This window comes from Watersipora subatra, chromosome 5 (genome assembly GCF_963576615.1).
Source record: "Watersipora subatra chromosome 5, tzWatSuba1.1, whole genome shotgun sequence".
NCBI classification, from domain to species: Eukaryota; Metazoa; Bryozoa; class Gymnolaemata; order Cheilostomatida; family Watersiporidae; genus Watersipora; species Watersipora subatra.
In genome coordinates this window covers 23,732,475-23,758,465 of record NC_088712.1, presented here as the reverse complement: position 1 = coordinate 23,758,465, position 25,991 = coordinate 23,732,475, and the positions used below count along the sequence as shown (strand labels likewise).

The window sequence follows — 25,991 nt, the reverse complement described above, 5'->3', positions numbered from 1 at the left end:
ATAAGTTTCATGAGAATGATATCAGTATTTGTCTATAATTTGCCACTAGAACTAATTGAATGTGTATGTGGGGGGTCCACTGTACAGTAGTACAAGTACAGTATGTACAAGTAGTTCAGGTATTATTTACTAATATTGATTCCACATAAAGTGTTGACAAACAGTATCAACAAGTTATATTATTCAGTGTAGGCAGTGCTGAAGGCGATGTTTTTGTAGCATGGCTACTAGTACATTGAAGGGATAACACGGGGCTATACAGCCGTTCCTTTACCCAAGCTTTTTGTTAAACGCTCTGTCTACTCCAGAGATTAGCTGTTATCAAGTAACATTCTGTGATAGTATCATGTGAAGACTAGCTACTCATATGCCATCAAAATGAATTGCTTTAATTACTAATACGTTTGCAATGTGTTGGTGATGCCTTGTGGATGTGTCACTTTGAAACTTGTATCATTGTCACAATCAGTAGAGAAAGGACTGACATGTCTGTAATTGGATGAAATAGTAAATTTTACCATCTCCACTCTACCTTATTAATTTCCAATAAGTGCTGGTTGCATTCATTAGTGGCCTTCAATTGATGAAGATAAAAAGGTTTCTATGACACAAACAGTTTTTCATAATTATGTGAACAAACATCATTTCCTTGAGTAAATATATACAGAAGTCATTGATATAAATTGGAATCTATTAAAAGTCATTCAGAATAATTTTTTTGGTAGATCCTTGTGTAAAATCCTATGCATACCATCGTTCAAATCAATGTTTAGCTGTGCGATGGACTACAACGATTAGCTGTTTGTACGTCATCATCAACGATAAGGTGTACATACTTTAAACGATGAGCTGTAGGTGATCGCTAACCAACAGCCAATTAGAAATTACAAAATTGCATCAGTGATATTGCAAGTTCTTTTGTTGTCTTTAAGCCCGGTTCCCATATACGTCGCAAAGCCCTGGCGACACACCGCAGGCTATTAGCGATTAAATGGGAACGTATGCGCCGAGGACCGCCCGGTAGTTGCCGGCGACATCGCAATACTTTAGCGCTGTTCAGATTTCGTAAACGACTGCAGGCAAAACCTTCCGGAAATGCATTGTACGGGTAAAGATCACCATTATAGGAACGGCATGGCGAGCCAACAGTTTATTTGATTACGCAATTCTGTTTACGATATTATTAACGATGTGGCTTTTATGTGAACATTAAACTGAGCAAGTGTTTTGCTACGCGATACTACTGGTGCTTTGCGAGTATATGGGAACCAGGCTTTAATTATTTGATTACGCAATTCATTACGAGCGTAGTTCTTCGCCACGCTTACAATTATTAATTGACACAAATCTTCATAACTGTTGAGATTGCATCCGATGCTGATCAATATGCTAATAGTTGCTGTCATCGGTGTCAAAGTTCAACATGTTGAAAGTCCATGGCGTCGTCGCCAGCAACAATTGGGTACGCCGCTCATCCCAGAATGATGTCATAGCAGTCCATCGTTGCAGTCTATCGCATCGCTAATCGATTTGAGCGATAGCGTGTTCGGGCTATAAATCCTTGAGATAAATCTTATTTTGGTGCTGTAAATCCTAGTGAAAATGCTGCCATCATGTATAAGCCTCATACCGAACTCTGGAGGTTATTTTTGAGTTACAGGATTACAGCATATATAAGCCATACCCATCATTTTCACAAAAATAGTTTTAGTATATCCCAACCACAATAGTCATTTGACAAATGTACTCTGTGTGTCCCTCATTACACTCTTGCTTTGGCTGACTAAAAGACAATCGGTCAATGAGTGTTCTCACCTTTGACTGGAATGGGGTACGCATGCAGTACCCTAGGACACTTATATTTCGCTAGTATTTAGTTTCGTGAGTAGCACACAGAGTAAAATTTCGCTGCAACTTAATTTCGCAGCTCTGATGAGTGCGAAAATATAGTGATGTGAAAATAAATACAGTGGAACAAACAAATTAGATTCCTCAGGTCCGGTCGTCTAGTAAAAAAAGTTGTTATATTTGCGACTAGTTTGTATTTGTAACCCGCAGGTATAAATGTATGGCAGAAATCGATAATTCAACGTGATCGCTTGCTGCCATTTGTTTCTTGGACTATCAATGACGTCTCGGTCCTTTCCGTCGTGACCGATATGGTAACAATATTAGATCTCAAGTATTTATAGCAAGCAATGGCCATGGCACGTTTTGAGTTCACAATATTTCAAATTTAAAAAAAATCAAATACAGTACATGTCTCATAAAAAAGAAAATAAATAACAACCAACATCACAACCAGAACTGTATAACATGGTTAGACCTGGTGAGGGTTGTTATCGTTTTTGGTTGGCAGTAAAATTCATCACTACAATAAGTATTATTTAATTGTATGACTTCACCTACCAGACTTTCATCCTCATCAGTTACAAATTCGGTGACTAAACTGATATCATCATCTTCTTCGTTTGTCTTGGCTTTTCCAAAAAAACTTGTTATCTTAATTTGCTTTGCCATGCTGCTCATTCGGTGTATTAACGAATTTACTAGAAATTTCCCAATGAGCTCAATCACACACAAAATTATCTGCATTTCTAATATCACGATTTTGTTGTGGATATCAATGAGCCACAGGGCCGTATTCCCTTGGACAGATGGCCGGCTAAGACGCCCCAACTTTTTAGGAATTTCATAGTCCAACGGCTATAGAAAGGTTTTTATCGCTGTAGAATATCACTTTATTCGAAGCCATAGATACAAACATCAACTTTTAGTAGTTCTTAGGCGTCATTATTATCTTCATCAGCGGCAAAATATTCTTGTTAACGACTTTTATAAAGGTTTGCAAAATATCAAGTTTTAGCAAACATCTGCTTGCCCATATCCTACTTAATGAACTTGAAATAAAATCGGCAAAAATGATCTTTGTTAAAACGCTTAAAAAAAGATGTCTTCTTTCTGAGCTTTTTAACTGCATACAAGTTTTGCCTGTTTTAATTTTAAAACGTTTTGTCAGTCACATCAGCTAAAACAAAGCAAATCTCAAAAAATAGAAAAATGTTGATATTTGCCAATAAAATTTTTTAAAACTTCACGTGAGAGGCCCGGCTGAGGCCCTACATAAGAGAAACCTGTTGGGAGCTTACAGCACCCCCCCCCCTTCTCCACACCCCAGATGTTCATAACTAGTCGTCTAACATTAGCCCCCTAACTTGCAACCAGTGAATACAGGCCTGCGTAGAACATAGCTATTTAATTTCGAATTTTCGCTAGTTCGTTATGATAGTTTAGTTTCGCGCATGAATTTTTCGCGTGATGATGACTCCGCGAAAACGCGAAAGTTAGATGCCGCGAATACTTAAGTGTCCTAGGGTAAATTACAGTACAGTAAACAAGTACCAAATCAGCAAGCACATTTTGTAGCACATGCCAATAAAATATCACACTTTGCTTTAATTTAAAGTTTTTAATTTTTTTTAAAACCGTGTTAACTTTTATATTTGTATCCCACTAATGGTGAAGTACCATTTTTTCTGTATGATGAAATTCACCGTGGGTCGCTCGACTTTTTTTTTACTAGTATTTTAACTAATACCATTGTATTATGAGTACATTTGAATATACTTGATAAAAGTTGAAAAACTTTTGATGGGTGGAAAAATTTTCCCATGGTTACTGACACACATTGACAAGAACAGCCAGGGTTCAAAGGGTTAAAGTTGTGAACATAGCATTGGAAAAACTACTAACTGAAATGCTGCTGCAGTTTATCCATTAATAAAAAGTAACCTGACGAATGGAATCAAGGAGTGCGTAAAGCCTGATTTCCATATAAGTCGCAAAGCATCGACGACAGCATCACAGGCTATTAGCGGTGAAATGGTTCACACCGTATCACATTATGTCTGTGTTAATCCCACACTACATGGTGATTATTTGTTGTAACATTATTCACACTTTCTCTAGGACTTCAGTATTTACATCAACATGAATATTCCCTGACATAATGTTCACATTACACAATGTAGTGGCTGAAGTTATGAAATACTAGTCAGGCAGCAACTATACTGTAGATTACACAATCCGTGACAGTCAATCACTGTTAATACATAGTGAACAGTGATTGTTGCACATGTTGCAGGCTGTCATAGATGCTCAGCAAAATTTGGGGCAACTTTGACAGCTGCAATTGTTTTTGACATATCCTTAGTAAATGCATCAGTCTATGATGCCTTTACTATGTCATACGCTGATATTATGTGAACTGGCCTTTATTGATCCATGTACATGCATTTTACTATACAAGTGTACTGCATGTACAATGAGGGACGAGTACATGTATTTACATGTATAGTAATTGTGTGAGTTTAGGAAGCAGTTTAAATGATCTGAAGTGTTGAAATTATAGCTCTTCCTTAACCAAACCCTATTTTCAGTATTGAGGTACTTCCTATCGAATAAGGGTCTGCAACATAACCTCTGGGAAATAGGGTTTATTACTGGGTGTGATGAACTACTCCTTTAAGTCTGATATTTATAGATTCTTCAGTCATAAACCATATTAATAATTAATAACCCTGTGTTTTGGTTACAAATTGATGGAAAAGTTAGTCTGTTGCTAAAAATGATCAGTTAGCCTCAGATCCACTGTTTAAAATATAGCGTACACAGGAGTTAACTAAGCTATGTGATTGTATTGTCAATAATGTGCAGTCTCAGTGTATTTTATACTCTATGTTGCCTAACCAGGTCCTACTGTATGAGCTGCCATCAACATATTCACATAATAATTATCATTGTTACATGGAATGATAGAGCACCTTTAGCCATATTAATAGTTAACAGTCTGGTGTTTAGGTGAGAAATAGCTGGTAAAAAGAGCCAGGTTGGCATGCTTCCAAGTAATCATTATAACATTGCTTAATATTGGACACTGTTGATAGCAGTTGATATTAGTATTATATAACTAATTATTAGTTTATAGTTGTACACCGTTGTATGGCAGCGCTGTCATATTGACTGAACTCTGAGTGTTTTATGGTATAAAATAATTGTTTTTCAATGCTCTTGTATCGCTCAGAAAAAATGTAATCTTAATAAAAATGACTTTAATATTACCTGCAGAGGAATGTAAAAATGATGATAAAACTGGAATCATGAATTCTATGAGCTAATATATTTTCTTTCAAGTGCAATATTTCTGTGTAAAATATTTAATAACTGTTGCTATTCACATGTACACTCTATATTCTACAGGTGAGAGAAGAGATATTGAGTTAGAAGTTATCTCATCCCGTGATATTATCGTTGAAGAACAAAAAGCTCCACCTGTTCAACTCCCCAAGTCCCTCACCAGACTGTCCAGCGTACAACTGCCATCCTGGCCCCTCTCCATCTGCCACTATAAGGGTAACACTTATATTGGACAAGAGGATAACACAGTCAGCAGAGTAGACATTGATATTAACATCACCAACAAGTTCATCCGTACCCCCGCTCCAGTAGAGTCTGTCACTTGCTACAAGGACAGGCTCTACACTCTGTCTGATACTAGTCCTCATACAGTCAGTGTCTACAGCATGGAAGGGGAACTCATCACCAGCTGGAAGCATCCGTATCATCGCTCCTACTCTGACATGCTGGTGATCATTAAAGACAAGGTTCTTATCGCTGACCCACCCAACAGCAGGATCACTACCTACTCCTTAGATGGTCAAGTTATACATCATATGCCCTGTCCTCCTCTCACTGATAGCGGCCGTGTCACCATGTGCGCCCCTGATAACTCATCTCTCATCTTATCATTCTACAGACATTCCAAAGTATTTAAAATAGACACGGCCACCCATGAAGTCCTGTGGACTCTCACTGAAGTGGAGGACCCTCAAGGGCTGGTCAGCTATGGTGAATATGTTCTACTGGCTGCATACAACAACAATACTGTATACATTATTAATTCTACTACAGGTTAGTTATTAGCATGATGCAGGGTTATTATAATATGTGTTGCTATTATGCAGGAATACATTATAGTTAAATTGTGTACATGGTTATAAGGAAGCATGCCAAATATTTGTACAGTTTAAATATGACTATCAAAATTGGTTGATAGACTGAGCTCTCGCAAAAGGTAGTCTGAGTTCACATTGTAGACAAATTTGAATAAAACTTTTTTGAAAAATTATCGAAAGGCTCATAACACGAAACTGAATTTTTACAGAATTTGTCATAATTTTTAATGAAAATAAGATGAAAACTACTAAAGCAGTGTGTTATATTAACAACAAGAAATTGTGTATCAGTACCTTATCATTATGTAAGATAGCAGTGATGAATTTTATTATGCTGTAGAAATCCTGTACTCTGTTCTTCCTAATCAAGTACTTCTGAGTGCACTTGTGAGTGTACTGTGTGTTATAAAATAGCATTCCCAGCTCTAATCACACCTGAGATAAATATAGAGATACTCATACCATTCTAGGGGAGGACCTGCTACCCTGCCCTTGTGTCATTCCATGGCACAGTGGTTATTATTGGTTTATGAGAGAGCCAAGCATCTACAGCTTAGAAATTTTCCATAAAACTTTGTGTCAGCTTTGGTGGTGCTTCCATGTTTATTTTATGTTTCTATCAAGAAGAGCTGCCTGACAGCAGTGTCCATGTAGAGCTAATATTTATATGTGGAAGTCTGACTGTATATTTATTATTATATGTTGTAGGGAGTATAGTCTCTCAGATGGCACATGATGATATAGCTGGAGATAGTGTGCCCTCCTTGGATGTGTCAGGCTCCACTCTTCTCCTTCCTAAATGTAACAACAAGAAGGTCATCTTCTACAAGCTGAACTATTAATACCAGAGACTACAGTCAATGTCTCGAGAATAAAGGTCGTTGTGTAAAGACATGTGGAGAGACATGATTACAAATGACTAGCAGCTGAGTCTCTATTTGAGACTGTGAGTAACACAAGGCATAGTTACTATAAAAAGACAAGCCGTAAGTTCCCGTAACAGAGTTGACATGAAATCCAAGTTCTCATGGTCTTCAGCGTGGTCGTGTCCCTCTGAGCCATCCACTTCTGTCCCTCGCATCGCTCCCTGGCAACGCAGCCAACATTCGTAGAGATCCAGCTTTTTCCATGGAACTGCCATCTACTACTGAGTAATACTGTGCTCGAGAGCTTCTCGAAGAGACGCCAACTGGAAGAAAAGGCAAACATTAGAAAAGAAAAACTATGTTCAACCTATAATGTTAGTTTTGATTCTTAGGCCTTCCTTGCATTTTGCTTTAGAAATATTTTATATATGAATAATAAATCAATGGATTAGGTTGCCAGGTGTTGACTGTAGCCTTTCTAAGCCATGTTGACGTTATAATAAAAGCTCTTTATAATGACCCGTGAAAGGAGCTTATGCTGGCAGCCTGCCAGATCAACAATAGGACTAGTTGCACGCATTGTCATAGTTTTAATTTGGCTTGAGATGGATAAGAGAGCTTCACCCTGAGTTATTGTTATCAATGCCCCTTTAGTTTTACCTATTCTTACAAAGAAACTCTGAAACATAGTTTTATTAAATAAACAATGGAACCAGTTAAGTTATTGTCAGGGCCTTACCGGTACTAATATAATAATTGCAAAACAATTAGGATAATTTTGTTTGGAATATTAGGACTTGTCTCCCTTGTCATACAACCTATTTTGTTTTTTGTGTTGATCATTTTCCATGAGAATGTTCTCATTTGTAATAAAGTAAAATGTGTATATGCAAACTTTTAAAAACTATGTGAGGGTTTTTTAATCAAGGATATTATATCTTTCCGTTCTGATGAGGTATCACACTTGAAATTTCAACAATTCCAAAAATAGATTACCTTCCTTGTTTCGCCGGTCATGGCAACTGCCTGTAGGAGTGCAACCTCACCATCGCATCGGACTCGATGGATGGAACAGGGCATAGTGGCCCTTTAGCCTGGTTTCCATAAGTGCAACAATCATGTGTATCAGGTAATATCCGCTGGTCACTGCAAGAGTTCAACCTTGTGAGAAGATGCAAATAAAACTTTCCCGAATTGTGCTGTGCTAGAGTGGTTCATGTTTAAAACAGCATTTCGTACCTTTTTTAAAAGAAAGCTTATGTTAATAGATAAATGGCTGCAATGCTGATAAAACTGCAGTATCAGCAATGCAGTTTTATGTGAAGAGAAGCTTCACAAGTTTAGTGTCACAAGTGTTTGTTGTGTCACAAGTGTCGCAAGCAATGTTGACTGGTCTCGATGGTGTGAAGGCTGAAACATGATTTTGAGATTTTTTGCTCAGTTTCCACATTATCTCCAGGATAATAATTGAACTACTTTATTCATTTTAAATATAAAGGAACAAACGTTCAAAATACTATTTGATTACTGAAAAGATTATCTTAGTTGCTTAACAAGCCTTTTCAATATGTATTTGGATCTTTCATATATTAAAATATATAAGATAAGATATTTTTATTAAACACCCATTTTACTAGTTTTCCGCAGCTTTAGTTAGGTTAAATTTCTTTGTTTATTTAAGTTTTCTTTTTTTGAAATAATGAAGGTATTAACTACTCAGTGAATCTGAGTTTATTGTTAATGTAAACAATTTTGTATAGACCTGTTTCCATATGCATAGCATAAATTATGCGACTAGGACTTTCTTGTGGTGGTTTTATTCACATCAAAACATATGGAGTGTGGGCAAGGTTTGCATCGTAATTTTTAGTTTCTATTATAAGAGCTGGTTCATTAATTTGCCTGAAACTATGCTAAGATCATTTTGAGAAAAAACTTGTACCGTATAGGGATTAAAATCAATACATCCAGACTCCAAAACAGCCATGTTTCTCACTACCACACCCAATCGCATTACTGTTTTATGGAATAAATATCCATACAATTATGGCACATGTTATCCCATAGTGCTTAGCTATTGTATGTACTAGTTATTTATTAAAAACACTGTTCTTGCATTAAGGATAGCTTTTTTTTAAATTTGGCTCAAATCCATAAAAACGCGGTCAATCGTCAATTGCATGCCAATGTTAAATTTTGAATTTTACCAGATGTATGAATTCTTCAGAATATTCCTGGTTACATCCCTCAATTGGCAGAGACATGCTGATGAGTGTGGCTAACTTGTCAGTAAATAGAAATGTGATTATCATACTTAAAATAACAACAAACAAGTACCAGAAACTAAATCCAACCATTTTATTGGTTTTGGTTCAGATGGTAATGATTTGATGCAATCTTCAAATTTACACAAGTTGGTTTTGAGTAATAATTGGCTAAGATATTTCTAATGCGTTGAACTTAAGGTCATAACTCAACTAAACATGCATAAACAATATTGTAATTGAAATTTTTTTAACATTTTTAGCAGCTTTAACTTTCCTCTCATAAAGTCAAGTCGTTCATTATGGTTTAAACATTATGATTGTTAAAATTATAATAATATTCTCCAATTCCTTACAATCGCTCTCAAGCGCACTTAATCGTAAAAGTGTGGAGATGAAAATCTGAACAGCTGATAAATGTTCATGAAGAGAAACCTAAATATTGTTAGCGGCTTGCTTAGAGGGCACTCACCCTGTCTCTCCTTTGTACAGTGTATGGTGACCTAGATGTGATTTAATTTGGAGCATACATTAATCAACTTTTCATGGGAACTGATCTACTTGTAATTAATTTTTTATTCTCAGTCAGGTTATCAATACTCAGTAAAAATAACAGGTTATTACATTTTCCCATTAAACATGATATGTAGCAATGCAGTACAGTAATAAAGACATTAATCGATGTTAAGTGTTGAAATGTGGTTGAATTTAGCAAAAGTGCTGTCTTTCCATTTCAATTACTTTAAGACTAAAAGGGAAGTAGGAAACGACAACCTAAAATGCACGAAACAATTTTCTATATTTAGTTATAAAATGGCTTTAAAATTGCATAACCTTATTTTTAGGAAAGTTCCAAAATTAGATTATTCCAGCTCCTAATTACTAGTCACAATATCGACTACACATTTATGTCTACAAAGAAAGGAATAAGCCCATATCTCAATCAGAAGAATATTAAGAAATATTATAACTATATTATCACTTTATAATAGTTGATATGAGTGTTTCATCGATTATTATATTAAAAGTTAGCTTTTGTTACTCAGTGTGTCTTCCCCCCTACCAACAAATTTAAACTTTTATTAAAAAATAGATAACTGGTATTACTGCTGGTTCCACTGAAGTTAAAATTTCATATATTACTGCAATTTAGAACATTTCTTCACTTTTTAGGATAATTATTTACAACACTTTTAATTTAAATTAAATATACGTTAATAATAAGTGATTTGGTAGAATTTGGTAGATTTTTGGTTGGGTAGATTTGATTTAGTAGATTTTGTTTTATGAAGAAAATTCATAGTTCAGATTACAAGTTTCATTGGTAAATCACAATAATTTTATTGACAAATGTTTCGAAAAAGTTAAAAAAAATATTGTCCTGAGTAAAAATTCACATTTTATATTTGTTAGTGATATGTAACATTTCTTTGAAATCGTTCTCTCCTGGAAGGCAGAACTTCTGCAGATAGAGCAATTTATTGGCTACTAAAGTCTTCTAGCAGAACTTTCCTTTTGTATATAAACATTTTTGTGACCCTTTTTATTTGTTGAGCCAACTATTGGCACACTGCCAATCATCAAGGTCTAATGTCATCATAAGCCTGCTTTTTCCTAGTAAAACTTTAAATGCTGGATGAATACTCAATGCATTGAACATTGAAGCAATGTTAGTCTTTACATATCAAACAGGAGAAGACAACTTCTTCTAGGTGCACTTTAAAAAATTTACAATAACTTTTAACTTTTGAACCAACTATTTGTGTAAGTCATTGTTAGGATTTGCAGTTTATACATTTTGACTGGTGATAAACTGTTATTAATTCACTTACCCTTATCACTGTTGACCATACCAACTCTTCAATAAGGCTTATGCTTTGCTGTTTGCACAGCAACTGCAGACAAATGTATGATGCAGTAAAATGCAAACTACCTTATTATATGTTTCATTTTCATTAAGTTTCTCTTTTATATCTCAAGTACAAACATTGGAACTGTAATCAAACCTAATTGGAAACTATGATGTATCTTGATTCTTTTTTATGATATTCAGGTATGATTTTATCACTTTGTTGTATGGAAATACTCCGAAAACAAGATACCAGCAGGGAATGTAGCCAAACCGCCGTACAATCATCGAAACGCCTAAGAGACATCAAAACATTCCCTAATTAGAAATGTCAAAATTATAATACATCAATCTGGAAACTGATGAGTCAACACCGCCTATGGAAACCGCCAAGGAATTTGGGAGTAATTACATCTATCCACCCATCCCCAAGCACTACCAAAAATATCTGAACTTACCCTCACCCTAAGCCGGTATTTTTCCATGACATATTACGGTGCTGACGGAAACAATATTATGCAATACTAACATCCAGCCACAATCTCGGCGCTCTCCATGTGACGTATCCAAAGACAGTGTTCCTTCCAATGGACTTACTCCTACAACATAGTATATGATACAAACATTATATACCCGTCCTCAGGCTATCCTAAATGCCTATAAAAGCTAGTGTTTTTAATAGCTCAGCCTCTTTGGCAGTGACACTTACAGACGTGTAAGACTGAGCTTTAAGGGCAGACACAAGCTTGCTGTTGGCGTAAGAGATTTATATTACTTAGTTCTTTCTCATTATTTGTTATCTTTCTCATATTCTAGAACTTTGCTACTTGTATACTAGGTTTTGGTTCATGAAATAAAGAGTGTTGCTATTTGCTAACAATCAACATCGGAGCTCAACTAGTTGAGGCTTGCACTAAAGATCTGGGTCAAGTCCCATAAATTGAACTCACACTTTAATCAATCATTGAACAAACCAGGCGGCTTGCCAACACTTAATCAACCACAGTAAAATTAGTCTAGATTGGAGAAGAGCTAACGGTGATTAATCATTGATGTTATTGTGCTGTCAAGTAAGTCAAATACTTCGATAACACATATAACAACTTACATGTATAGTAGGAAATGTGTGTATTTTACTACATTTCAATTAAATATGTCGAGACTGTGTGTCTTCTGCATCTTTAACAGCATTGTTTTGTGTGCAGAGATTTTTGCAGTTATTTAAAGAAAACTAAATTACAAAACCGATTTACCACTGATCCAAGAAGTTGAAGCAATTACATTAGAAAACTTTTGACTTATTTTGCTTTTATTAATATGGTTAATAACCTAAAAAAACTAACGCTTTAGGTCTGTTTGAGTGAATTTGGCTGCTTTCAGTCTCTTTACGTTTTGTTTCTTTAATTTGACTATTTGCTGTACATGATATTAAAAATGCAAACCATTATTTATCCGAATTTTAATCTGATAATCGAATTAGTACATGTATATGTAGCTAAACTGCTATATCGTTTTGTTATCCTTGGTTAGTACAAACAGTTCTTTGTTCAGCAAACTACTCAAAAAGCACGGACTTTTGCATTGCCGTGTTGTGGAAGAAAGAAGAGTGCTGTTTAAACTTTAAAAATGCTATCATAGAGACATTGTATCTATCCTGTGTTACTGTCTATCGATGCTGGACTTGAAGGTATCTATACTATGATAAAAGCAATATTCATTCATTCGTCAAAACTATGCTCAGATCTTTATGGGAAAAAAACAATGGTACTGAACCAGAATCAGAAATCGGTCTAATAAAAAAATGATGAAAAAGCATTGCTTCTCAGAGAATTAGGCAAAAACAGTTATGACGGGTGCTTCGTGGCGCATTGGTGTATTGCTCAAATAATACGTCATGGAGCATGTGCATACACTGTTCGGTATATGATAAGGGCGTGGATTAATAAGGCTTGTATAGCTCAGTGGTCAAACATGTGGTTTGAAACTTGTGGGTGCAATCTCAAAATTGAATACCAATATTGTAATAGCTAAAGCTGGAATTACCGAAAGACATACACAAATACATACAGACATTGAGATTTATGAATAGATTCATTACAATTATATATGTGTTTAAATACGCAAATAACTTTTTGTTGGAAACAGAAGATGTTAGTCGTAGTTGCCTATATAAATGATCATATATATCTCATCAGAAAGATAAATAGTTCTGTGAATTATTCTATTAGAAATTATCATGATAATCCACAATCATTACTAAGTCTGAAAAAGTGTAATTTTATAATTTAATAGCTGTCCGTAAAACACTTTAAATATAAACTTTTTAAACCTGAGAATTTGTTTTCTAAGTCCATTTTTAGACTTGCATCACTTTGCTGTCACTCACAAATAGGTCAATATATAGTTTTATATTTTACTGTCACTAATAGCTCTAGCCAGTTACAAGCACATTGATATTAGTATATGTATGAAGGTAATTCTACACTAATACACTAGATGAGGCTCATTCCTCCCCAATACTTCCCCAATACAATCATCAGCGAACAAAACTACTATAATCTACAAGTTAATAATACAGTGTTAAAAATACATTAACATAAATTGTTAGCTAGCCATTGTTGTTATTTTCACAGGTATATTTCTAATAATTATATTGTGTTTATTTCAGTTTATTTAATTGCCTGAAGTACTAGAAATGCAACATTAACATAAAATGCAGAATAATAAATTATAAAATATGTTATTAATTTTTAGAATGATAGGAAAAAACTGAGAAGACTACTGCAATCCCAAATGTAAGAAATAACTTTTGTACGTTTTGAGGGCTTCATACAATTCACACTTTCATATACTGAGGGTTTCAGTTGAAGGAAATTAGTCCATTGTAATTTACATTAAGTATTGTTTAACGTGATACACCCTAAAGTGGTTAAAAAGTTACAAGGTCTGTTTCTTTCTCTACAATCAAATTTACTGTGTTAAGAAAAAATTCATTGCGCAAGATTTGCACTCAAATATTAAGTTTTGCAGAATGGCAAGCTAACCACTGCAACAGTCAGCCACCTTGTACTGTTATGGAATAGTTGTGCACATAATTATTACACGTAGCAACCATAACACCGCTCGAGATTGCCAGACTAGTAGTATATCATAATAAACAGTGAAATGAAAACAATTCATAACCGTAATGCTGGCAAAGTGCCAAAATTAGATTATTCCAGCTCCTAATTACTAGTCACAATATCGGCTATACATTTATGTCTACATAAAAAGAAATAAGCCCATAACTCAATCAGAAGCATAATAGGAAATATCTAGACTATATTATCAACCTTATTATAGTTGATATGATTGCTTCTTTGACTATTATATTACAAGTGAGTTCTTAATACTCAGTGTGTCCTAATACATACACCCTGTTCTTGTTTCCCTCCTTCTAAGAACTTATAACTTATATTGATATAAACATAGACAGCTCGTAATACTGCTGCTCATACTAGAGTGAATATTTATTTAATTGCTGCAATTGTAAAAATTTTCTCACATTTTGAAATTGGTATTCGTCCTACTATTTAAAACATAACAACAATTATCCTTCTTACTTTCAAACTCCATACCATGAGAGAATTGTTTTGTGTAGTTGAAACAAATTAGGAGAAAAATAAAAACAACTGTGAAAGTTTTAAAACTTTGTCAAACAAATGTGCCTTTCAAGCTAGTAGCCTGGCATATTGCTAATGAAAATTCCACCAAGCTAGTTAATAACATTAGACTTCTAATGACCTAAAGCCATGAATTTGTCCCTGCATTGTTGTCCAGCTCAGCTGTTCAAATAATAGCTATAGCCGGGATGACTACCAACAGACCAACATATATACAGGCATACTTGCAGAAATATATATATGTATATATATGTATACATATACACATACATATACACATACATATACACATACATATACATATACACATACACATACATATCGTTACGTAACATAACGTACACATACATAACATTACATATATGCATACACATACATATAAACATACATATGTACATATATACATATACACATGTACATATATACATATAAATATATATACATATATATATATATATATATATATATATATATATTGCGTAATCTTTCAAGGATTCAATGATTCATACGCTATTAGTAACTCAACCGAACAAACCTAGTGGAATATCAATAAACAAAAACAGAAAGCTTGCTATACATGCAATAAAATCGGTCTCTCTAGACTCCCTGATAGCCCAGGCAGGCCTAATTGAACGTTACATATATTTATATATAATTATATATATATATAGCCTGTAAGTATATTTAAAGCCAGTAAGTAAAACCAGTTTCAGAACGTTAAGAGCGTATCGGCATTGAGCGGAGCAGTGAAGCTCTTGTCTTGCTGTGCGACCGCGTGCTTCATCGTGTGTCTCAGCTCATATCATTCTATGTATGCTTGAAGACTATCTAAAGTACTGATTGTATGTAGCCTACTGTGTAGCCTACATGGTAATGGAGTAACAACCGTGTCCAAGCTGTAAACAAACATAATGGGTATATGGGTATTGTAACCGTAGTTTAGGAAATAATACCAGTATTTGGCTCAGACTACTACCAACAAACATCAAAGCTTATTGCATATCTACTGGCAAATGCAATATTAATCTAAAGAGTGATGCTGACAGATAAATAAAGCACAGATGCAGTCGTTTAAAGTGGGTAATGTTGTGTAAGGTATAATTACTGTTACATTGCACCCACTTTTGCCAGGGCCTGTACTGATTATTGATTGACTGAGATTTATGTTAACCTTTAGTCCTAATAAGTCTACACAGTCACGATCAAAGGTTTGTCACCACAATCAGTCTGTCACACAACAAGCGATAATATTAACAAGAAAAAAGAGGGTGGGTGTTTGGGATGTTGACGTAAATGTTTCGTAATATAAAAATAGTCAAAAATAAATAAGCCTAGAAAACAATAAGACCACTCAGGAGGACCTACCTATCACAGGAGAAAAGCACCAAGCTCGATAACAATTGCTGCTGAACTTTCTGCTCTACTTCTGTGGATGGTTTATTGGTCTAGCCTGTATGCAAGCCAGACTTGGTGTTGGTTTATTGTTTTACAACAAATCTCCACTCACTAACTACTTATCTCACCTCGGGCTAGTAGCAAAATAAAGATGGTACACTATTCTGGAAAAATTACGGTTATTTATCATTTCCTATATCAATTACACACAGGATTGGAGTGAGAGAGATTAAGCGGGTTGTTGCGAGACTTTTAGGGTAGTAAATTCTTCTACCGTATATACCATATACCGTGCACCGGGATCGCAGGACTTTTTTGATGGGAACCAGATTTTTCCCTATTTAAGCTCGGTTGTAGGATCTTCTAGAAGAACCCTGCTTAAAATTAGAACAGCTACACGTAAGCCCTGAAGTTTGCTCGAGCAATACTAAAGATTGTTTCGACTCCACTACATTTTTTGGTTTTCAATATTAGGCGTTTTCTGCGTAGCAGATATCTTTACGTGGATATTATGGGAGGAGAGACTGTGTACTGCTCACCTTACAGCGTTTTTCATAACGTGACGTTCGGAAAATACCCTACAGGATGAAAATATTCGTTGGTCATAAAAATTCGCAATTTCGCGAACAGTCAATCCCGTGAATTATTAAATTCAGTGAATAATTAGTTCTATTTTTAATCACAAGAGAGAATAACTACTGCATCAAATTTAAAACTAGTCGCTAGCCTAGTTTTTACTGTAAATACTAAACGTAATTGAGTTCCAAAACATTTTTAAAATCATTGCCTGAGCTTTGAGCTAACACCATTGGCAATGCATCACGTACACTTATTTACAAAATTATTCGAGGTTGTCACAAGATATGCAGAATGGCGTCATCGCAAAAATAGCCACGAGGCAAAAGTACTAAACGTAGCCGAGTTCCAAAACTTCTTTAAAATCATCGCCAGGCTTCGAGCTTTATTGCCATTGCGTCAAACTTTACAAAATTATTCAAAGTTTTTACAAGTTATTCGGCATGGCTTCAGCATAGCAAAAAAGCTCTCCTAGTCTTTTTACATTAGAATCAACTTCATCAATCTCTAATACCGAAGTCAAGGACGATCATGATCTGGACATTATGGTATGTATTTGATTTGCAGTGCAGATACGTTTTTCCATAATCAACTGCATTAGTTAATTATTTTGTTTAAAAACTGATCGCTTTCATCAAATACTTCAGCTATTGTTTTTGTACTTCCTCAAAACTCGCTAATATTGTTTCTTTTTTTGGTTACTGCAGATTGAGAATGAAACAACCTACTCCGATTACGAAAACTAGAGACAAATAGTAATATTCATCAAGGCAGGAATATTGGCAGAGAGGCATGCAACCAGTCAACCTAGACCCCTTCATCGACAACAACTCCTTGATATCGCTGTAGCAAACATGATTAAATTATATATTTTATTTCATGTATAGATATATTATAATTTATTACAAACTTGAGTGTACAAATAAAATATTTCAAATACAATCAAAAGTTTACAAACGATGAATGGAGTAAATATAAACAGTTTAGTCCATATGGCGCTTGTCTAGAAATAAAATTAAACTGGTACTCTTGATATGTGAATAATAGCGTGTAATGGTGCTTTCTGACTAGTTATTTTACTAATAGCAGATCTGTCGCTGTCACTGTCTTGGGTAGGTGTTGAAAGCGATTCTCTCGCTACTACATGGCTGGTAGGAAGTTATCATCAGAACTCTTCTCGTGGCTTACTATTGCAAAGTTCTGCCGGTTGGCCAAATATTTGCGCTCGTAAAGGCGTTTTTATTCCTTTTTTAAAAACAGATATATTCTTCTCGTAAGTAGCTGCGGTCACTTCAACCTCAATTTCCAGATCCCCCTGAATGATTGGTGATCTTCTAAGAATGACATCTACCACCCTTGCAATCATTGTTCTTCGGTGTATGATGAAAAATCCCTCTCTCTCACACTAAAACAACTAATGAAGCAGTGGGGATGGAAAAAATACGGTAGTATTGCGTTTTACTGAAGAACCAAAGTAAAATTCAACTAATTTGGTAAATGTAAAAACTCATTACTTACCGCAAGTTTTTGGCTTATCAAAGGCCTCTAAAGCGATTAATATTCGTGAAAACCTCTGGACGCAGCAAAAATTGTTTACCGTAGAATAGCATGATCGCCCAGCAGTTGTAAGCTAAATATAAACCGGAACACGCGGTGTGCGCATGCGTAGTAATAACTATTACAAACCGCAATAGAGTTAAATTTTCCTAGAGAGCGGCAGTTTTCAGCCGCGAATAAATTCATCCGCGAATATGCATGAAAAGACAGTTTTCGCGAAATATAACTCTGCGAATAAATTCATCCTGTAGGGTATCAACGGCTAAACAATACCTCCCTTGATTTTCATATATATATATATATATATATGTATATATATATATATATATATATTTATACTCCCCTTTACTAGCTTCCCTCACATAAGGTACAAATATGGAAAAGAGTTATTGCTAACCTCCCTCAACTAGGGTACAAGTATGTATAACATATATTGGGAACCTCACTTACATAGAGTATTAGTATATATGACATCTCTTATTAATTTTCATCCCAGATTAATGGGAACAAAGTAGACAGCTTCAAATTTTCTAGAATTTCCCTAAAAAAATAAATCAAGTCTTTGACTCCGCTCAAATACATTTTGGTATTACAATTATAACTTGGTGGTAATTACATGTATAATGCATGGTATTGTCCACATTCCAGTCCATTTAGTTATATTGTTTAAAATCTAACAGGTTTCATTGAATTGACTTACTAAACTTCCAAAATGAAATCAATGACAAAAAGCACAGACATTCACTTTATACCCATAAACAAATACAAAACAATATGTACCTAGTACAGCCACTCGTTCTGTGTATACATGTAGTTATAAGTGCGAAAGTGCAACAAAAGAATTTTGATCACTTGTGAATGCGTATTTCGCACTAAAGCATTAAAGTATTGAAGCTGTACATAAAAATGAGTTGCAGAAATAGTATGACAGCATAAAAAAAGTTCAATTTTTTAAAAATTAGTGTCACTTAATTGCATGGCAATAACAGAACTTGTAGTTGTTTTGCAGAGGAAATTAGTTTCAATAAAATACTTAATTAGAACTGATTATCAGGTTGATACGCTGACCCAGAACTCACAACCACAGTTTTTTTGCTACAAGCTGAAGTACGTGAACAGAATTGCCCTCTTATGTACACAAATTCATTTGTAAGGACAACTGTACTAAAAGTTACAAGTCCGTAGTTGCAGCTTGCATTTTCAATCAGTTTGAATAAAGCAAAATATGCATCAGCATAATTTTGTCTTTGATTCTGGTGGTTAGAATAAAGAAGAAGGAATGCAAAGTGAAAGGGTGAATACATAAAATAAGTTTTTTGGAATAAAAATACTTCCTTGTACATGATGATTCTAGGAATAGCCGTAAACTATCAATTGTGTCACTTACACCAAGGATTGTGATTAATCGAGAAATTCATATGAAAACAAACCTGCAATCAACATTCTCTAAAATGTGTGTCACAATATCCTTTATAAAGTACAAAAATATCAAAGCTTTTAGTTATTCTAAAGCGTAATATAGAGTGTTTTACTTTGTTTGAGAAATTAGTTCAAGAATAATAGTTGAAAAAATATGCTGAGCCAAATGCCAGAATTGTTACAACTAAACTTGAGTCTTATTATAGTTTAATGGGCCTAAGGAACATATCAACTTAGCTTCAATCAGTAAAAAAAGGAACTGCACTTATTTGCTAGGCTGTCAATAGATTAGAACAGCTATGCTTCTTGTGAAATAAAACTATCTGTACAGCTTGTGTATACTGTATAACTAATGTATATTATCCCTAGCTGCTGAGAGTGCCAATACTCAAAGGATAGGTTACTCAAAAAATTATATAAACAGTAACAAACAATATATCATGTTTTAGCATCCCAAAACATTTATTCTTGAAAAAAGCTTGAATAACTATATATATATACTTTCCTTAAAACATACTGCACTAGATTATGTTTGGTGCATAATTATTTTCGACAATGTTGAGTTTTTGTGCTCTTTCAACTAAATCATCAAGCAGTAGCTCTACTAAAATACCTTCTCATACAAATGAGTTTTGTCAGTTTGCCTGCCTGTCAGGTAAGCACAGAACATTGATACAATTCTTCATCCTCACGTCCAGAATGTATCAATGTTGCCTGATGGCAACAAAAGCTGAATATATTGTTTGAATTTGGAATAATCAATATTTCAAATCTAACTATATGTAGAGTATATTTTCTTTCAATAAAACCTATGCTAAGAGCGAAGCTTTGTGAAATTTATTTTTTATGAAAAATATATGCATGCCACATCTGCAGGTTGTAATCTCTATTTTCTAGCATGTTCCTAAAATAAACTAGGACCTATTGAATTGTTATATTTGACTATTCACATATTGAAGAATTGTAAAGTATTAACCAATAAGAAGGCTAATAGACATGTGCCCATGTATTACAAAGGTTTAGAGTAAGCAGCCAATGGGCCAGAAGTAGCATCATGTTGAAAACCATACAAAAGCAATTTACTTGGGATCACTATTTCGATTTTATAGGTTGCTAGTTGAAATCCCAGTGTTGCCTTAGGAATAAAAAGGTCTTTGCACATATATTTTGTTAACATTTATCAACCGTTACTACTCTAACTTTTGGATTTCATATAATGAGAAAAGCATTTGGTGCTGTTCCAATAAACTAAGAGAAAAAAGAAACCATTGTAGCGGGGTTTAAATTTAAATTCAAAATAATTAGCAAGAAATAGCATAATAAAGCCTGTTTTGATATGATTACAACGAAAGGTTATTTAGCGTAAAATGATATATTTTAATTTTTTTAATGGTTGTACAGCAAAAATGTTGTATACAGCAATATGGATACCTATAGTACTTGTCGAATGCCTAAATAAATATCAGCTAGTTTTTTTAACCATGTAATCTAAATATTAAAAAATTAGTAGCAAAGTAATATTTAAACTTAATAAACTGAATTTACCTTCAGTAAATTTTATGTATTCAACGGTTGTGATTTCGAAGAAATTGTATAGCGAGAATAGTCAAAATAATTTGGAAAAAATTATGTTTCCTTGTATTTTCATTACAGTCTTGTGTATTCCCAATTAAATCAGCATATATATTGATGTTGAACAAATATATGCAGAAGGTTTGAACTGTAGCAAGTATTAAAAACAGTCATATTTTTGAATGAAATTTATTATCACAGTAATGCTAAGATTTTAATAATGCATCAGCTGCAGCTTTCTACTGGTTGACTGATGAGAAAAGATGGATGCAATAGTTATATTTGTGATACCACATTCACATAACCAAACTTCCCATAAAGCAACCAATATTCAACATGTCACAGGGTACCAATACCTATGACTTGTATGCAGGAATTTGGTAAATTTTTAGATTTGGAATTGGTAGTCTACTAAAAATAAAGATATTGTCCAGTTTGCGAGTTGCTAAACCTAGCATTCAGTCTATATATTTGATTCATATTCATTGATTTCTCAATTGTTTTTAAAAAAGGTTGGAAACTGGATACCCCAACTGTTTAGGTGTGAGATTAGATGTTTGAGCTAACAGCGAAGGTCAACAATTGTTCAATTGGGTCATACTAAGAATTTATTTTAGGAGCAAAAACTGTGTGGATGACCAAGCGGCAGAGGCAAGAATTCAAATGTTGTTCATTAATTATTCTGGCAGATTTTTTTTCTTGGAATCAGGATGATGAACTTATTATTCTACCATGGCTGTTTCCTGTTATTATGAATCAGTTTGTGAGTTTGACAGATTTGTAACCTCAAATGAGGCAGATGTAATGTGAAAAGCAGCTGGTCACATGGGAAAGAGGAAAAATTTCAACTCGAGTGACACAGTGTGATAATGACAAGCATCGCTATGACAGAAATCTATTTTTGTGTTTGAGAAGAAATGAAAGGGTCAAAGCAAGTTCGTATTAAAAGTAAAATTGACTCATGACCGTAATATCTCCAATTGAGTTTTTTTGGTAAACGTTGCCAGTTGATTATTCTGATCTTACGTATGATTTCATGTAGACTTCTTGTGTATATTTTCAAAGTTTTCTTGTGTATTTTTCTACAGAGGTACCTTGTGTATATTTCCATAAAAGTACATTGTGTATATTTCCATAGAGAAACTTTGTGTATTTGATAAAAAAATGACAATTTAATATGCCAGATTGACCAAATTCCAAGTTTAGTTGAAACGTATTAGGACTATTTCAATATCCGCTAGCCATTTGCAAAGTTTTAAGCCAGTTTTAAAATGATTCAATGTGTCAGCCTTCCTAGCGCTGCCTTGCTGACAAATCTGTAAAATATTTACAAACTTCAGCTAAAGTTACACTTTCTATAGTTACAAATCAATAATAAATGTACTACCGAATAATTACAAACTTTTTTCGAAGGTCCCAATCAAGTCATTAAGCACCAGCAGATAATAAGGATGTTTTTTCAAAGTAAATTATGACCATCCAGCTAAGCCTCAAAATGTATGCTGATGAATTTTTTTAAAAGCTCACCATAGCCTACATGTACTATACTTATTGTCTTAAAATATTCAATAAAGAATTGTAGCACTATTAAAAATTCAAACATAATTTAACCCCAGTATTGAATATTATTAACTACTACTATGATGGGTGGTAATATAGTATATTTAAGAGGATAATGTAATAGTCTACCTATTGTACGTAATCTTGCAAACTTTACTAAAGATATAAAAAATAAATAGCTATATTACCAATTCTCATTAAAGGTCAATCAATGTACGCTTCATTTTACATATAAGTTGAATATGCATATAAAAACACCAAATGCGGTTGATACCTAGCGTGAGAATACAGTGTGCCTAATGAGTTATGTAGGAGGTCACCTATAGGTCACCTTATACTGACCAAATAAGAGAATTGCAGAGGGCTGTCCAAGCAACCCCCGATCTAATAATATTGATGATTTAGTTCATGTATCTTTATCAGTTGTCTAGCATTTCATCCCACTTGTTGATCATGACACTTTGACATGAAAAGACACATCAATGGGACTGTGAAATATTGGAGAACATCAATATAAACTTTGATCTTCAATCTAAATAAGTGGAGTTTTTTATAAAAACAAAGCATTTAATCTCTATTTAAACATTCTGCTGCATAAACCAATATTTTGATTGCAATATTTTTTTTTATTAAACTCGAATTTAAGCTAAATTTAAATTTAAGTTTAAGCTGTATCAAAACTATCTTAGCTACTCAATATTCAAAACTGAATTATATCAGTTTGAGAATCACATTTATAATCTGAACCAAAACAATCAAAACTTTGCGATTCTGTAGAGAGGTACTGGGCATATTTTAGTGTGATACTAACATTACTGTTCATAAACAAGTTGGCCGCACTTATTAGCATGTCTCAGCCAATTGAAGAATATGAGCAGAAACTGTCTGACTACCTCATACATATAATAAAATTCAAAATATAAGATATTCATGTACTGCTTTTATTTTCTATTTGAGAGAATTCTAAAAAAAAGTTCTGCTTAACATAATAGAAAACTTATTTTTATAAAAAATTCTTATATACCCTTTTTAGACTACATTTAGGGTTAGAAAGGAAATTTATCACAAATAATTTAAATGCAGTAGCATTTTTGAATCAGGGATAAGTATGTATGTGATTTAATTTTTGTTAAATATCTGCTACATTTTCTGTGTGCAATTGTATTTATTTAAAAATACAATTATAGGCAAAACTCATCAACAGGTTGAAGATAAAGAATTTCCAAACTTTCTCTAGTATAAGTTATAAAATCACAACTAAATACCCAAACAAAACATTTACTGACGTTTCAATGGTTAACTACCTTATAGTACAATTCAAATTTTTGTAGTAAAGACATAAAATTAAATATTTTATATAAACGTTAAATGGCATTAATTAAAATTTAAATTTTTGTTGTAGAGAGATAAAAGAAAAGCTTAATAAAAGTTTTGACTAATAAACTGCAAATTCTAATGACTGATAAACATAAACAACAACAAAATTAAAAAATTGTTGGAACTTTTGTCTTTCTTCTGAAAGAAGTTGTCTTCTCTTGTTATATGAGTTCAATAAAACTGCTGCAATGCTCAATGCTATGAGCAGTCATCCAGCATTTAAAGTTTGACTAGGAAAAAGCAGGCTCAAGATTATATTGTATTTTTATGAGTGCCAGCAGTCAAAACTTGCCAAAACAGCCAAAACTTGGCTAATCAAATTAAAAATTGTCAAAGATTAAAGAAAACCTTTGCTAGACAACTTCAGTAGCTGATAGCTTTTTTCTATTTATGCTGGTTTTGGTCTTGCGAGAGATGACAACTTTAGAGAACATTCATATATCACTAGCAAGTATGAAACATGAACTATTTACATTTCATATTGTTAGTGATAAACTTTGAGGTTTCTTGTGTTTGGTTTACCCTTGCAAATTTTTGGCAAGATAATATTTATTATTTACAAATGAAACTTGTAAACTAAGCTGGTTTAATCATAAACATATCATCAAATCTCTGTTTATAAATTTTATTCTTTACGAGAAATATCAATACTTATATTATCTTATGGTATCGCTACATGTTTTATTAAATCACCATTATTCTTTAAAACATTTTAAGAAATAAATTAAACCGGGTGAATTTTTTTTATTTTAAATTGACAAGCTGCGAAATATCATCTAACAGTTATATTTTGACAGTTTGTTCTGAAATATTAGCATGTTGAAACTGCAGTGCTGCATGAAAGGTTGATATGTGTAATACATTATTGCGTAATTGTTTAATAATAATACAAGTCGGACGACTGTTGTAATGGTTAACTTGCATGTCTGTAAAACAAAATATGTAAGTTCAAATTATGCAGGGTGCAACTTTTTTGACCCCCTAGCTGTGGCTTCAGAGATACAAATAGACCTTCTACCTTCTTTACCAATGTTAAAAGGTGACAATTATAAACAATAGTTAATGTACATTAGAATGTACTAGCTTATTCTGACTCGAACCCTCAGCCTACAAGTGTGTGATGTGTATGCCAAAAGTGATTTCTGAAGTTTGGGATTGCAGTAATTTTTTTAGTATTTCAGATATAAAACTAATAATGTATTGTTTTCAGTTATTAGTCTATGTCTCAAGTTAATGGTATATTTTGGTACTTCATAAAAGCGAATAAATTGAATCAAAAACAATACAATTATTAAATTTTATAATATGCACATGTGAAAGTGTCAATGATGGTTAGCTGAACCATACATTGTGATTTTAACTGATTTTAGTAGTTTTCTTATATTTTTGACGATTGTGCTAAGGAATCCTTAGAGGCATATACAATTAGGACGGAGTGAGCCTCATCTAGGGTATTAGTGGACCTTTTCTACACTTCATTGGTTCTACATGAATATCACAATCTATTACACATCCTTTCCGTTGTATCAGTATAATTATTTTCATATTGTAACTAAATTGTTATTCCATAAGAATAACTGTTTGATATTAGATACATAAATTTCATTTGTAAATCATAAATATGATGTTGCTAAAAATTGTAAAAAGGTGAACCAAACAGGAGAAGCTTTGAGTTTTATTACTGACAAAATGACATGTAAACAAATCATGTTATATATTTGTTATTGGTATATGAAATATCTCAAAAGTTGTCATCTCTTGCAAGAACAAAACCAACCTGAATAGAAAAAATATCAGGTACTAAAGTTGTCTAGCTAAAGTTTTTTTTAATTTATGACAATTTTTAATTGGATTTGCCAAGTTTTGGATGCTGGGACTCA

At 33.6% G+C, this 25,991-nt stretch overlaps 1 protein-coding gene across 1 annotated transcript in view; it reads left to right on the top strand.

Moving 5' to 3' along the window:
- Positions 1 to 25,991, top strand: part of LOC137397207 (uncharacterized) — a 408,152-nt gene that overhangs the window by 8,648 nt on the left and 373,513 nt on the right. The window lies entirely within an intron of this gene.